The sequence below is a fragment of the Ips typographus genome, linkage group LG4, assembly GCF_016097725.1.
Source record: "Ips typographus isolate SLU linkage group LG4, UJ_Ityp_2.0, whole genome shotgun sequence".
Taxonomy (NCBI): Eukaryota; Metazoa; Arthropoda; class Insecta; order Coleoptera; family Curculionidae; genus Ips; species Ips typographus.
Window position 1 is genome coordinate 8488193 of NC_138425.1, and position 16500 is coordinate 8504692.

Below are 16500 nucleotides of genomic sequence, written 5' to 3' on the forward strand. Positions count from 1 at the left end.
AACCATCGAAAATGCAGCACCCTGTACAGTATTGTACAATATTTTTTCTTGCTCTTGTAGTTTTTGAGATATTGAGTTCAAACTTGGAACAGCTGATTGAACAACAGAAAAATGCATTTAGTTACATAGTAAATTTGGCGTAACACACAAAGTTCAAAAGGATAAAAAAAGAAAAAACACCCTATAAATAAAAATAATTTAATCAACATGCTCAATCACTTCCAAATTTGAGCTCAATATTTCAAAAAGTGTAGGAGCTATGTAAAAAAATTTATTAAAATAAAACTTTGACACCCTGTGTATGTCTGAAGATGAGTTTGCGGACCTAAGTTTATCTGAACTTTTTTGCTTAATTAAGAGTTTGTGCAAGTTTTGATAAACAGGCCTATGGCAAAACTAGTTTTTTTTTCTTGTAAACTTGTTGGTTTAGTTATTTGATTCTGACCATCACATCAAATGTTTTAACTATAAGTTAAATATTATACACCGAATTTGTACTGGTAGTGTTCAAACAGCATTGAAAATCGTTCTACAACAATTTGTGCAGCGGCAGCTAATAACCATTCATATTAATAAACATGGGAGCTGGAATTATTTCACGAGGTCAGATCCAATGTCTATATTCTGGGGAACAAAGCCGGACCACGATCGATTTTAGCGTTAAATGTCGAAAATCAACGCTGCAACTCAAACATAAATAAGCTATTTTCCCGTAATTTGGATTAGGTTTTGCGTGAATCTGCTGCGGCAAATTCCGGTTATGAAATTTTCAATTGATGACAATGGATGTTTAGTCGGCGACATTATTCAAATATTCAATATAGGCCTGTGTACCAGATCAAGGGGCTGTTTACGTTCAAAGATCAATACGCATGCCGATTAGCACATTAGATCCTAGATTAGATGTCCGATAAACATGTTCCGGTACACCTCTGGGCAAATTCTCTTTGCATACCCAGGAAATGTAACATGGAAATTATCCTAAGCAGACACATGTTTGGGATAAGTCAATTACAACTGCACGAGGACTGCATCCCGAATCAGACTTACCAATTAGGGTTAATGCAGTGCCTCCAATTATACTGAACCGCTTCAAAAATAATGTTACAGTAACATTCCGGGGTTTACAATGCAAATTAAAATTACGGCTGACAAGAACACGTAATTCAGTCGAAATAACTCATCAAAGTGTCTTTCTCCAGGCATTGTCGGAATAAAAAGCTATTTTATTGCGTCGGCCATTTTCCCGTTTTTCTTACGGGAATTCCATTCGAAATTGCAACAAAATGCTGTCGGCGTTTTACTGGCAATAAAATCGACAAAGATATGCTCTCGCGACGGTTCATTGTCGGAAAGAACAGCAGCCGCTCGCTTGCCTGCTTGCTCATTTTACCAAGGATAATCAAACAGGTCTAATGGCTTTTCTGGAAACAGCGACGGCTCAATTCGATTCATTCTAAAACAAGGAAAAAGTACGGGCAATTTTTTTTTCTAAATGCTGCAAAATCCCTTTTGTCAAAACTACTTGTTTCACTAGTTTAACGCCAAAGGAGAATTCCAATAGAAACTTTGAACAAAAGAAAATTATAATAGATGTGTTAAGTGAAGAAGAGTAAACTGATGTTGACTGTTTTAGATCTTAATTCTACTACATTAACATGTTGGAAGAGTTAGTAAAATGGATTGGTATTAGAGGACTTAGGATGTAGTACCTTTTTCTATTTTCATATTTTTTACTAGGATCCTTTTATTGGATTTGCAAAGGTCAGGCAGCAAAAATTAATGTTCTTGTTTTATTTGTCCTGAGTGATGTAGATTTATTCATTTTTGTTGGTTTTATTTTAAACGTTTTGGCCTCGTAGAGCCTTCATCAGGCACTAGAATATTTTTTTGTTTGTAGTGGACTAATTTACTAAGCGTTTTCTTGTAATTTTAAAATTTCCAACTTGCAAAAAGTACAATTTACATGGCTGCTGCACTGCCAAATTCTCATTGAGGAAACTTAAAAAAATATATTTTTTACCTTGGCAAGGTTAGATTAGGTTAGCCTCTCTTTTTTTCCTTTGAATCCAACTAAGACACACAGAGGACGGTTTAAGAGAAATAGAAAAAAGCAAATCTATTCTAACCTTGCCAAAGACGTTATCTCAGTGACCGTCTCTTATCTTCTACTACAAAATCTTGGTTTATTTAGGATATCTTTGGAAGTAATTGGAATTTTTTAAGATTTTAAGGCGACATATTATTAAAAATTAAATTTTTGCAATGTAAACTGCAATTACAAAATATAAAACCTTACCTTTAATAGAAGTGGTCCGAAATTAATACACAAATGACGATACACGAGTCATAGATAATTGTATACACATACAAATTTACATTTCATATTTTAGTTATTTCTACTATAAAAATTCAAGGATTTCCTTTGAAGAAAAGAATATAATTGCGTTGTTGAATCTTGAAAATACTTCTTTTTTTTGACTGGCAAACGATCAGTCAGAGTTAAATATTATACACCGAATTTGTACTGGTAGTGTTCAAACAGCATTGACAATCGTTCTACAACAATTTGTGCAGCGGCAGCTAATAACCATTCATACTAATAAACAGGGGAGCTGAAACTTGCAATAAGTACAATTTACATGGCTGCTGCACTATTGCCAGATTTTCATTGAGAAACCTTCAAAAAAATTATTTTTTACCTTGGCAAGGTTAGATTAGGTTAGTCTCTCTTTTTTTCCTTTGAATCCAACTAAGACACACAGAGGACGGTTTAAGAGAAATAGAAAAAAGTAAATCTATTCTAACCTTTCCAAAGACGTTATCTCAGTGACCGTCTCTTATCTTCTACTACAAAATCTCGGTTTATTTAGGATATTTTTATAAGTAATTGGAATGTTTTGAGATTTTAAGGCGACATATTATTAAAAATTAAATTTTTGCAATGTAAACTGCAATTACAAAATATAAAACCTTACCTTTAATAGAAGTGGTCCGAAATTAATACACAAATGACGATACACGAGTCATAGATAATTGTATACACATACAAATTTACATTTCATGTTTTAGTTATTTTTACATTAAAAGTTTTAGTTTGTTCCACCATCAAGACATTTGATGTGTGCTTTTGGAGTTTTTATTTTTCTTTATATAAAACATTTCCAGTAGCTCAAGCTTTTCTTGGGGTTTGTGTTTTCAAAATTGTTATGTCAGTTTAGTCTGTTGTTTAAATATTGTGCAGTCTGACAGATAAAAATTTACTAATTAATAATAGTAGTAAACTATATTAAAACGTTTCATTATACTGTCCTTAAGGCACAATTTACATCATAAATGTTGAAGATAATAAATTGTGGTAACATAAGTCCCACAAAACATTGTGTTTCACTTAGGTTACAATAAGCTATTGTTGTCGGACAAGTCATTTTGATATCCGTCCTTATTGTATGATCCAGCCAGTTCAAAATCTATTTAGAGCTTCGCCCCGTTAAGCTCTACTAAATTCACCTTGTAATTGCCATGAAGTTATTACGGCCACAATCCATGGGAGCTGCAGGCAAAGTTAAACGCTTTACGGCTGACCTCGTAACAATAACGTTATAATAACGCGACAATAGTAATTATTACATACCTTCGGAATGAGGATTGACGTTACACTAATTTAATAAAGTCCGAATGATGCGGTCAGGCAACAACGTTTCCTGATAAAGTGAGTCGAAGTTTATGAAACGAAAGAATGTTGCAACAGCTTAAGGAAAACTTCTGGGATTAGTGCCGAAGCCGTCGTAAAAGTCATTACGGCTCTTAATTGCTTATTAGTTTCCAAAGTTTTGTGAAAATCTCCAAGAGATCGCTAATCAGATTACAGCTTTTCGCTAATTAATTGGATGAAGCTTGACAAATTGATCTTAGTTTTTTCCTTTACTTATTCCGAGACCTATCAGAAGAGCAGGAAAAGTTTAAAACAACAATCTTGTTATAAAGTTCATTAATGATAATCTTCTAAGGTTAATGTTAAATTCAGTGGATGTGGAAATGGCTGGGTAATTTATGAAAATCAATAGAAGCGAATTTGTAGCCAAAAGTCCCCACCATGCATAAGGCATTTAATTATTCATATTTATTGATATTAATACGAATTGCCATTAATTTCCCTACAGTTTCACGTTATCAGTATAATTATAGGGTGGGATATACAAAACCAACATCAATTTTAATATAAAAGTTAAAACAAATGCATTATGATTGAATAGAGTTTAGCCATATCCCAAATAAAAAAAAACGTCATAATCGTCTCATCAAATTTTCAATAATGATCTAATTGTTATTATCTTCCATGATTGGTTTAAACAATATTATTCTGTTCCTTTTACATTTTGCTTCCAGCAACCGCATTTTCTTCCTTTGTAACTGCCAATTAAGATAAATATCAAATAACAAACCCTCTTCACCACTAACAAAAAAAAGATGAAAGCAAACTTCTCACATTTTAAACTTTTACAGAAAGAAGAATATATAGATCAATAATGAACTGCGCTTAGAAATTGAATTTTCCGCATCAGCGTAGACAAAACCTTTCAAAGTTGTTCCACCTCGACATTGTTATGCACGAGCACCACTCGCAGTTTCAAATCTTTACATTTTACTTCTTGTAGCTTCGAGTGGCTCCTGAAAATCTATTTGCATATAATATGTCCCTTGTGGCGTATGTTTTATCGGCAATATTGGTGGGGTATGGAGCTTAGCCATGGATGGCTCTCCAAATCGGAGCAGATGCGAAATAGGACCGTTTCCAATTCGGATTTGTTACTTTTGAATAAACGACGATTATCTGGAGATTTGTTGTTTTGCGAGCAACAGAGATTGTTTGCTCGAAATCTGGAGTAAGAGAAACTCGGTCGATGATGATAAATCCGAGGTAAAACTTTGCAAATATTTATTCAAAGTTTTAAAGTTGGAACGGAAACGACGTTTTCAAAGTTGTTTTTCTACTCTCGGCCATCTGGTGCGAAGTTAAGGGACCGTTTATAGGCACATGGCTCCAATGTCGTCTCTCCCCAATAAAGAATACGCCACTGGAGGCATATGCAAACGAAGATTCGAGAGCCACTCGATATCCGGCTTGATTTGTGAAGGCTCTATCTGAATACCGATGGCCTAGTTCGGTTAAAGGCATAAAGAATTCCGATTTTAGTGTTTGCAGACTCGAGCGTACTCTCTTGGCAACAGTTCGTTTGGAATTTGAAGAGAACTTCAGTAATTGAAGATTCAATAATGACACCAGAAGCCAACTTTTTAAAACCCCCTGCATTAGGTTGATCTACTATATGAAAACAATTGAACTTGGCAAACTTTAGAAAGTACAAAATCAGTTTGCTCAATTTTTGTTTGTTCTATTTTATATTGTATTGTTCAGGTCAGTTAACGTTGAAAAAGTTAAAGTCATAAGAACAGTAAGCTACATGAATCTTTATGATATAGCTCATACCAAAATTCGTTTTGTTGTTGGTATATAACGAGGTTTTGAAAATGAGCTGTGATTCAGAGTGTTAATCAACGTTTTAAAAACACCCATTTTCTGGTGGGGTTAGTTATGGGACAAAAAAATATTGTCAAAAACACAATCTTTGCCACTGGTTTATGCAAAATTAATCGATTTACACTAAAAACTGCGTTTTCTAGGATTCCTGTAAAGGTTGCTTTCAGTGGGACAAAGGATTCTGGAGAAATAAAAAAAAAACAATTTTACTTTTTGAACTTGGACACTCTGACATTTAAGAGGGTATAGAAATTATTTCTCAAATTTTTGGATGTACTATCTCTCCTTACAGTTTGAGACACCAAATCAGGGATACCCTGTATAGCACACATAAATGGATTATCATATAAAAAGAATGTGAATTGTAAAGCAAAATTACTCTTGCTGAAAATCACAGAACAGTCAAAACACAGGCGATTTCAAGTTTATGTTTCGTGACTTTGTGTTTATTTAAATATAGCGGGATTATGTAAATCTCCAGCAACTACGTAACGACACTTAACCAAAACCTAATTATATTCGTTAATAAACCCCCGAGAACGAAACAACAACAACAACAAAACAACAGAAACAAATTTTACTTATCTTTTAGCCGCGGCTAATCTAGTACGAGCGAGGCGCACTTGCAGAAAGCAAAACAGCCCCGTGATCTAATAATTTCTCCCCCAAGAAATCTAGTATTTAATTACCACTTTAAATGCTCCATTAAGCCGGGAAATCCAATAATCTTGTAGCAATGTGTTTATTTTCTTTGCATCAGCGATTCTATGCAGTGATTCCAGGAGCTTTTCGAGCACTCGCGCCGATCTAATTGCGTTAGGAATAAATTCTGCCACTTGATGAGCACCGAAAGGAAGTCGGATTCTCTTCTTCCTTTCAAGAATTCAAGAAATTTTCACGGATTACAGTTTGGTTTATCTCAAGACATACTCAGGAAGTCTTGTACTGACTCAACGAAATAACTGAGAATGAAAGGTGCCTACATAGTAGCTGCACCTGAACTTTTACATTGTTCCACACAGCAAAAGTCATATAAATTCCGTTCCAGCAAATCACGAACTTTACCGCTCATATAATTAATTCCTGCAGAAGTTGCCGAAAACCTGGCGAGACGGTGCATGGAAACACCGTTGCGAAGAAAATAAACACGCTGCTACAGGAATATTGGATTTTCTTAACTCGATGCAGCAGTTGGGGGGTGTTAATTAAATGCAGGCCCACTTTTCGGCTGCCGTTTAATCCTTCTTCAGCTATATCTCACTTGCTCCCCAGCATCGTCTGAGCTCTAATCAAACTTTCTTGCATTGCCTTATTAAACAAGTTCTGGACACACCCTCCACGAAACTCTAGACAGCTTATAATATTCTGAATTGTCGTAAATTTGTCGCTAATCTTTAATCGTAGACTGTAGAAACGGCGTATCGAGCACGTTTTGCGAAATGTCTTTAATGTAAGGCTTGGTAGCAAACGCTCCGGTCTTGGGTAATACCCCTGCATTGTGCCAAGATATAATTAAACCCCTGTAGTTGGTGGCAAGCCCTTAAACGCTCTTTGTTATAAATGAAATAAATACTGTGGAAATTCTATCCTTTAATCTAGTCTAGAGTGTGAGAAAATGTACTCAATTACTGAATGAAGGCTGAATGAAAATTAGTTTTTGTATACTAACATTTGAACTAATTAAGTGGATTAATAAACAACTAATTTTTGTTACATAAGTCAATAGGAAAAGTTCATATACTAATAATTTTGAAAAAGTACCAAATTTATCATTCAAAAAGATTATATTTCGTATACAGGGTGGTCCAGTTTTAAATGTCAATAATTCACCATTCATTAGTCCATCAAAAAATAAGTTAACATACATTATGTCATTTTCCTGAAAAATGCTTCTCAAGGAAAATACAGTCCATAAAAGTTCTGTCTAAAAAATCGGTTTCTTGTCATAACTGTCAAACCGCTAAAGCAATTTTAATCAAATTTACACCAAATAAAACTGTCCAGTGGTGTAAATACAGAAAGATGGTTTAAATTTTTCTGCCTAATAAAATAGTAACATAGAGAATAACGTTACTGGATATTTTTTACAAAAATTTCAGTTTTTTTTTTACTTTATTTGTTCAATTTGACAAAATAAGTATCTCTTAAAATTAAAATTGACTTATCAACTAGTAATTTACTTTGAAACGGTGAAAATTGACTTGAGAGGCTTAAAAATTGTCTTTGTAACCAGTTTTCACAGTTTTCGGACAAATTGAAAGACTTTAGTCTTGACAATTGACTTGGAAACTGTGAAAATTGACTTGAGAGGCTTAAAAACTGTCTTTGTAGTCAGTCATTATACTTTTCAGATAATTTGAAAAACTTTAGTAGTGAAAATTGAATTGTAGCCATGAAAAACTACATTATCTAGAATTTTTGACTACAATTTCACACATTTCAACCTTGAAAATTGACTTGGACACCAAAAACTGACTCTGAACCAATGAAAAGTGACATCAAAAGCTTAAAATATGCATTTGAAGTAAGTTTTCATAATTTGAAAATACATTTCAATATTTTCGTCTTGAAAATAGTCTTAAATACAGGATATTGACATTAGATTCATGAAAATTGACTTTTCAAGTTTTTTTACTTTGCTTTTCATTTTCTTACAACTCTGGACTACTTTTAGGGCTTTAAAACTGCTTTCAGCTTGGAAAATCGAGTTTTAGGGTTATCTTCACCTAGTTTTTGACATAGCAGACTTAAAAAACTATTTTTACATCTTCCATAGACTTACCAATGCCGTTTCACGCATTGCCAGTATTAAATTGACTGTTAGACGCTTCACTGTGCTTTAAGACTTAAAAATCTTAAAGAAATAAAAAAAATTTAAACTATTTTTTATAGTAAAAGTTAAGTTTCAGACTCTTCATTGATGAAACTAGACAATTTTGGCATTAAATGCTACGATATTAGTCTAGAACACTAAGTATTAGAATTAAATTAGTTCGAAAATCAAATCAGTTTTACACTACCTATAGTCTAAAAAATTGAACGCCAGTAAAACTTAGTCCAAAAATCCTGTTTTTTGACTATTTTCAGTGTCAAAAATTAACTCGTAAACCTCACAGATGACCAGATTTGAATCCTTTAGAATGTCAGCGTAGAAAATAAAGACTATCCTCCTATATCTACGCGTCTAAACAATTTTGACGAGTGTCATTCACATCACATAACGAGTACTTATTTCATAATTACTTGTTCCAAATTTGATCAAAATTCAACGGTCTGACAGTTGTAGCAAAAGTACGATTTTTTAAACTGAACTTTGGAGGTCTGTATCTTCCTTAGGAAGCGTTCTTCAGGAAAATGACATAAAGCATGTCAACTTATTTTTTGATTGGTGAATTATTGGCATTTAAAATTGGACCACCCTGTATAATATAACCATTTATTCCTATACCCAGATATTTTGTTTGTAATGACAGTTCATAACTTCTGGAATACGTTCGATTTCCTCAGGAAATTATCTTTCAGAGAAATACGTATCTTATCATTTTTAAACGCGCATTTTTTGAGGAAAAAACATATAGGCTGTTCTAAAATTTGAAATCTTTTAGTTGACATTATCAACTAAGAACACCGATTTTTTGGTGCATCTATGGTTTCTACGTCGAGTTCTGAGTATTTTACATGTAGCATAACTCATGCCAATATTCAAATGTTTTCGAGATATCGACTTATCTCTTAGCTTTTTAGAGTCTATCATCTTGTGACTATTTTAATTTTGACAAAAGTTAAAAATATTATACGAAAAAACAGAATATACCTACCTACCAAACCCTACACTATGATCCCGTAGTAGATCCCAAAAAGTTACGATCTCTACTACTGTTCTGTCACTCAATCTGCTTAGAAGCAATAACACTCTAAAATGTAAAAATGTTTTCAACGTCTTGAAAACAGCTAAACCTTGAAAAATATACAAAACTATACGAGAATAATCCATAAATGCAACAAAAAATGGGCATCTTCGAGCATTCTTCTGAAAGATTATTTTCTGGATTTTGATCAAATTTATTTCATATTTTATGGACACACTTTATAAACTAGTCGAAGTCGAAAAATCCTTCGTAGGGGCAAAAATCAGGCAGCAAATATCTAGTACCATGCCTGTACGGATGCCACTGAAAAAATTTAAAGAATGTTATCTTTATGGAGAAATATTTTTCATTAATGACGGTTAATGCCTACAAAATTTCTTGAAAATAGCCGTTTTGCAACAATACTAAAGCAAATTTTTTTTTCAGTTTTTTTTCAAACTTTAACACCTTGTATTTTCCTAACGAAGGATTTTTGAACTATAATATATACAATTATAGCAAATTAACATTATTTTTTTATGTAGAATACGCTGTTAAAATTACGTAAGAGCAATTCGGAATTTTCTGTATATTCTATAATATACAATTATGAAAACGATTAAGTTAATTAAAGCACAGAACTATTAAAATCATGGATTGAACTTACCATCTGCAACTAAGAAGAATCCAAATCGAACTGAGTAACAAATCACAGTTGAATTACTGTTTTCCACGAGGCTCTGTGAACAAAAATGCCCAATTAATAAAAGCTCCAATAACTAAAAAAATAAGTACATTTGAATATCAACCCGACTATAAAAACTTTAAATAAATAAAATTAGCTATTATGAATGTCCTGAAAATTGCAATCAACAATATTTTTATAATATTTGAATTAAAAAACTGGTAAAAGTTATTATCCGAATGAGTGCTCATTATTCCACAAAATATAATTGCTATTTTGGTGCATAAATAAATGAGAAGAATTTTATTAAATTAAATATATATTTGCATTTTATTAACTACTTACTCAACTCATATATTTATCATTCATATAATTTAAAAACTGCTCTAACGTAAATATAGGATTTCAGCATTTACAGTAATATCGTGTTTCTTCATTTATTGTTATAAACTGGTAAAATGAATAGAGGAAAATTCAATTATAATGAACAAAATTTCATTTGTGGAAAACTGACTAATATTTGATGTTTTTTTTAACCATCAAGTGCTGCATGTTATTTAAATAAAAAACTAGATTAAGTTAAGGTAAGGTTTGTGTCCAGACCAACACTTTCCAGGAAAAGTAAAGCGGTAAGAAGTTCAGCCTAAGTAAACAATCAAAACTAGCCTAAATCTTAGCAAAGTATTTTGTAAGTTATCTCTAATTTAGCCAGTTACATCAAATCCATTCTACTCCACATTCTTTTATCATAATAAATTAAGCTTTGATTGCTTCGACAATAGATTTAAAAGCATTCATTAAAACTGAAAGTCCTTTATTTTAATTCTAATGCTCGTCGAAAAAGCCCCACACATTCATCGGCTGCAATAAGAGCCTCCGGTGCAATGGACGTGCGAAGTGCAAAATAAAACACGGGAAGGGGAGACAAATAAAAGGATCCCGAAGCCCTGGGAACTGCGTCAATACTTTTCGTGAGCGGGATAAGTCGACCGGGAGAGGGTGGGACAAAGTAGAAAAGCCCGAATCTCAACCTGTTTTAAATACCTTCGGAATATAATCCGTTTCCTGAATGTGAATGTTTACATGGGACGGTTTTATGCTAATTTAGCGCCGAGTAATGGTTATAGATATTGTTATGGGGTACGCCAAGTGGCAAAGGGACCGGAGTTTTTCTAAGGGGAGTCGAAGGCATGATAACGCGATCCCTTCGCACTTTCGTCCATGAATACGATTGTCGAAGCATAAGTAACTCCTTTCATAGATTAGTCTTTGTCTAGCATTCACGCCGAGGTGATGTTAAAATGAGATACGGCGTTATTATTTACCTGTCTTGAAGTGACGTGGGACAAGTTGATACTATTCACTGTGATTCTGCTTGATTTTGATGTAATAAAGTAATCCAATTTTAGATATTCACTTTGCAATGAACAAAGAAACAGTCAAATACGGTTATTATTGGTTTTCAGATACTCGTATTAACAAAGAAAAAACGAAAATCACAATTTTGGATTTAAAATATGAGACAAAGAATCAGAAGAGAACCAGGAAAGAAAAGGTGTAATATTTTTCCATTTGTAACATGTTTAGATATAAACAATCACCCTGTACAGTTTTCATAAATAGACCTCTCTGAAAATCGAATTTCCCAGAATGAAACACAAATCGCTAATTTGGAATCCAGTCCACAATTGGATCATCGAAATATCCAACATTTACCAAACTTTTAAATCCGGTAAAAGTGTTTAAAAATGCATAACAGGAAAAGGCTTAATTGACTAATTTTTTTTTATGTTTTCGTGATTTTGAAAGTGGATATTCCACGACATTTCTGAAATAACACATTTGTTTATACTAAATTTAATAGAAGTGTCTTGATTAACCAAACTAGAATAATTTTGGGAATACTGGAAAACAAATGGAGTTTTGAAAACGGACATTTTTATGTTGAAATTTTCAAATTCGTTATTTGATCATTACAGTCTTTTCCACAAAATATTTTTTGATGTATCCTACCTCATGTGACAGTTTGTACTATTTTTATCAAGGATTTAAAGAACAAAACCTACTTTTCATTGTAATCATTTAATAAAATGACTACAAGAAATGCCATCAAATTTCCATTAAGTTTTTTTTAATAACCCATTGTTAGAATAGCCGTTCCTACCGTAGGTAGAATTAAAAGAAAATTTAAAATAACTTTATTTCTACTCTATTACGTTTATCGCATCTTTGCTCAGCCATACCTACGACTGCAGAAAGCTGCACCCCCTTAAACTGATTCATTAAATCCTTAATGGTGATTCTATGTAATTATGCAATAAAACATTTCGCTTTTCGCCTCGTTTTCATTCCTGGCTAGCGTGGAATACGTAATGCACTTATAAATAAATTCCGTAATTGCCTGTCTTGGAAACGCTGCTGAATTTATTCTACCAAACAGATTGCACGACCGCGTTGTTTTTCAAATGGTGAAAGATTTACAGGTAAAAACGACACACCCTCATTAAATGGGAATAATTAAGTCATTCACGGAGTGTCTCTTAATTGCTTTCCGAGACAGGCGGTTTCGACAAAGTTTTTTTTCCTTCAAATATTAAAGTTTGTCACCGCGAAGAGATTAAAAATTGACTCAAATTGATATTCCGGCATCTTGTTACTTCGCAAATTAAAAAAACTTTTAGAAACTGAACCCGAAATTTTATTAAATATTCTTAAGGTTGTCAACTGGAAAGTGGATAGTCCCTAAATATGGAAACTTCTCGGGAAAACTCCCGAGTGAAGCGACCGCTCAATTCATTAAAACTTGAGGTTACTAAACTAGAGTCATTATCAGTTGTACCGATAGCATTAATTTGTTGAGCGACATTTGATTAATCAGGCCCGAAGTTAGCGTCTTTCGCAGAGGTTGCCACTTTAACATTTGCGGTTGCCGATTGAATCAATAGCGGCTGCTGATTCATTGAATTGGACTGCATTTCAATTCTCCACCTTTAATTATCCACCCCTACTGCATTAAAGGCGAAATGGAGCAGTTCGTGTTTCCTAATGATAGAGACTAAAGCACTCTTAAACTTGGAACATACCTCTTTGAGCACAATATACGTATATAGTTCTTTTCCGGAGCGATCGCCAGCTTTGTTCAAAACTTCTGCAAAACTAGCAGCGAACTTGAAAGTGTACTCTCCGAAAACAATGCACGAAATTATTGTTATACAAAGTAGAGCAGCGAGAAGAGAACATTGTTCCCATTCAAGAAATCTTGCACTTAATTAACACTATAACTGCTTCCTCGAGTTGGAGAATCCAATATCCTCAAAAAATGAAATGTGATTGTTTACCCTTTTTTTCAATTACGTTTCCTCTATGTGCTGGATATTAATTCCGAAGGTATAGTTTTTTGATAATCAGTGCTTATTTAGCGAAAAATCTAGCAATAGAACTTCACCTTTTACATTTTGTAGTAAATTTTACTAGGATTATACATCATTGTGTATTAAAATTAATAACACGTGCCTTGAATCGGGGAAATACAAGAACTAGCCACCGATATCTTTATAAGCTCGCACCTCAAACAACGACTTTAACGAACAATCATATAGATAGAGAGCATTGACAGGTCTCGAGCTTATAGAACGATCGATAAATCGGATATGCTAGACAATAAAAGCCCTTCGAAAATGCACTTTTGCATTGACATGTCGACACGTACATAATTCAGCTGCGATATGTAGCGCAAAAGTAAACAGCCAACAGCGTCAGCTTCAGCAAACCGTACTAAATGAATGGCACGAAGATTTAGCGAGTCGCGTGCACGAGGGATGACGTTCTGTTTTATTATGTTTTGATATCGAAAAGACTCGGTTTTCTATATGGATTATAAATGAGCAGTTAATACGACCTAAAACGACAAGCTTTAGTTCGAACTTTTTCATTATTCACCAGGACATAATGAACGATAATGTTTTGTCAAGTTGTTCTTCCATAAAAACGTGTTTATCTTTCAATTCTGAAAGAACTTTGGAAAAAAGTAGTAAAAGCTTAACAAAATCATACAACAACAATTAGAAATCTTGATACTGAAATGGGAGTGACTCTTAACAAATCTAACTGTATCAGCATTTTCTTAGTCCTATTACGTTTTACGCCCTACTAAACTCATCTATAAAAAAATAACGTAAAGCCCAAAGCTAAAAGAAGTTCTTGTAACTTTGCTGGTACGCCATTAAAATCTAACTGGCTAAATAAAGATTTTATATGGTGTTTGTTTGTGTGTAACGCCCTTTACCGCCATTTAATGATCCATAGACTTGTACCAAGGCAGAATTTACTATGTCGTTAACGACTATAAAATATGGAGTGTCTGGCTTGGGGATTTGAGGCACAAAACACTAGCTAACTGGGAGATTTTTATAGCTTTTTGTTTGGTATCAAGTAAAGTATTGTTTTTTTCAAGTGAAGTGAATACCCTGGATCTGCAGGATCATAAAACCAATATTTAAGTTTTCTTGACAAACGTAAATCAATCAGTAAACAGAAAATGATAGTATTTGCTGTTCTTTGAACTCCCTCAAGGTGTTATTAAATAAGGTCAGGTAAGCAAAGTATAATGTCCCCACCTTTATTTACATGAGAGTTATCTTACAGGAGGTTCAACATAAAAAGTTTTGGGTAACTTGGAGGTATTAATTACAGTATTTTTGTATTGCCAAAGACTTTTCTGTCATCTAAACGAATATACTGTTTAATAAATGCTTTTGAACTGTTGAACCTTAGAGTATAATCGAAAATTTTTTGGCTTAAAGGAAGTGATACACGAAAACGGTTTTAAATTTTGCCCTTTTTAAGCAACCCTCTTAAAAATTGTATTTAACACTACAGGAAGTCATACGACACATCAAATTAGAGATACTTTCAGCCTGTCAAATTGAAAGACCCTAAGTGTCATTCAAATTTCTTAAGAGTGGAATGTGAATAAGGGTGAATTTTAGGGGTTGTATCACTTCATCCCCCTTCGTAATCAATTTTAATGTATTTACAAGTTTATTCTTAAAATTAGGAAGGTCTTAGTGGCAAGTTGGAAGTGTTTACATCATTACTTTCATATAAGAAGTATCTTCATTTTTAGGTGCAAAAAATATTCTCAGACTGAAACGTAAAATAAATAGACAGCAAAATATTAAATATTTATGGTACTTTGACACTACAAGGTTCTGTAAAATGCCTCCATTAATAAACAACAAATAGTAGTGAATAGTGCCTCATCTTCATAGAAATTATTGTTGAAATTGAATTACACTGAGGTGGAAATGTTCTAAAAGTTCTAACCCATGACAACATTCTACATTAAAACAGAACTTTTGTAGAATAATAACGGATAAGTTATGCGATGAAATTTAAATAATTTTGAACTAGTTATTCATATCTACCTCATAATGCATGTAATAATACAGTAATTCATCATACTAAAACATGATGATCAACTCCTATAATATTAGGGTGAATAAATTTATAAGAAACCAACGTTGTAAGTAAAAAAGTCATTTGTAAAGAAGCACGCAAATAGGTGAAATCAGGAAACATGTTAAGGCATTGTTTTCCAATAATATTTTTTTTTTAAATAGTTTTAAGAAAAAAACTACTTGAAAAAAAAAATAGTATAGATAAAGGTAAAATTAAGTAAAACAAATTATGATCTAAAAATGTGAATTAATTTTTTAATATCTAAAATTACAACTTCTAAAAGAAACTCACCTAGCAAAACCATTAAACTCGTATGCAGTATACTTTGGTATAACAGCAATGTATTCCTGAAAATGGAAAAAACCACCCACTGGACCGCGATTTGGAAAAAATAAACACAATAGTCCGCGTTTTAGGTCACAGTCTAATCGTATTATCCACGTCTACAGTCGCAACCAACAGCATTTCCTGAATTTTTGAACAATCGTTCGTAACCGGAGATGTTAAGAAAACAGAATATCGCGGTTCAGAATGTGCGAAGCGACACCCTAACGCAGGAACGGCCAGGATTATTTGACAGGCCGAACGTTCTGCCCGGGAACGAAGATATTTTGGCCGATACTTGTCGCACTTCCCGTTCCTAGTTCTGTTTTTATCTAACACGTCTTAACCGACGATTACGAATCGCGCAACTCGACCCTAAAGGTTGCGTTTGTCCTTTTCATCCCCCTTTCTGACGTTGCATTCACCCTAAGCGTTCTCTTTTCAGTCAGTGCGCAATACAGGGTCAGTGGCGGCACGGTTTATACTCCATTCAACCATGCATTAGCGTTTGTTAGGAGGTAATTATGGGATTGTTTAGTTTTTGGTGAAAAAAATTTATTAAAAAATACATCAAAATAAACATATGTGTGGTTTCAATTTTGAATAGAAAATGTTAAAATAATTGAACACACAAAAAGACA

The 16500-nt window shown here is 33.3% G+C and overlaps 1 protein-coding gene across 4 annotated transcripts in view; it reads right to left on the reverse strand.

Annotated features, from left to right (window-relative positions):
• Window positions 1-16163, reverse strand: part of aus (argus) — a 95102-nt gene extending 78939 nt beyond the window's left edge. For 3 of the 4 annotated variants that reach the window (XM_081979105.1, XM_081979106.1, XM_081979102.1), the window contains exons 1-2: window positions 15827-16162; window positions 10058-10130 (exon numbers count right to left, since the gene is read on the reverse strand). The gene's annotated coding sequence lies outside the window, so the exon portion shown is untranslated. Of the gene's footprint in view, window positions 1-10057; window positions 10131-15826 lie in introns of all 4 variants that reach the window. The other variant, XM_081979103.1, reaches the window with a different exon arrangement.
• Window positions 16164-16500: the final 337 nt, after the last annotated feature.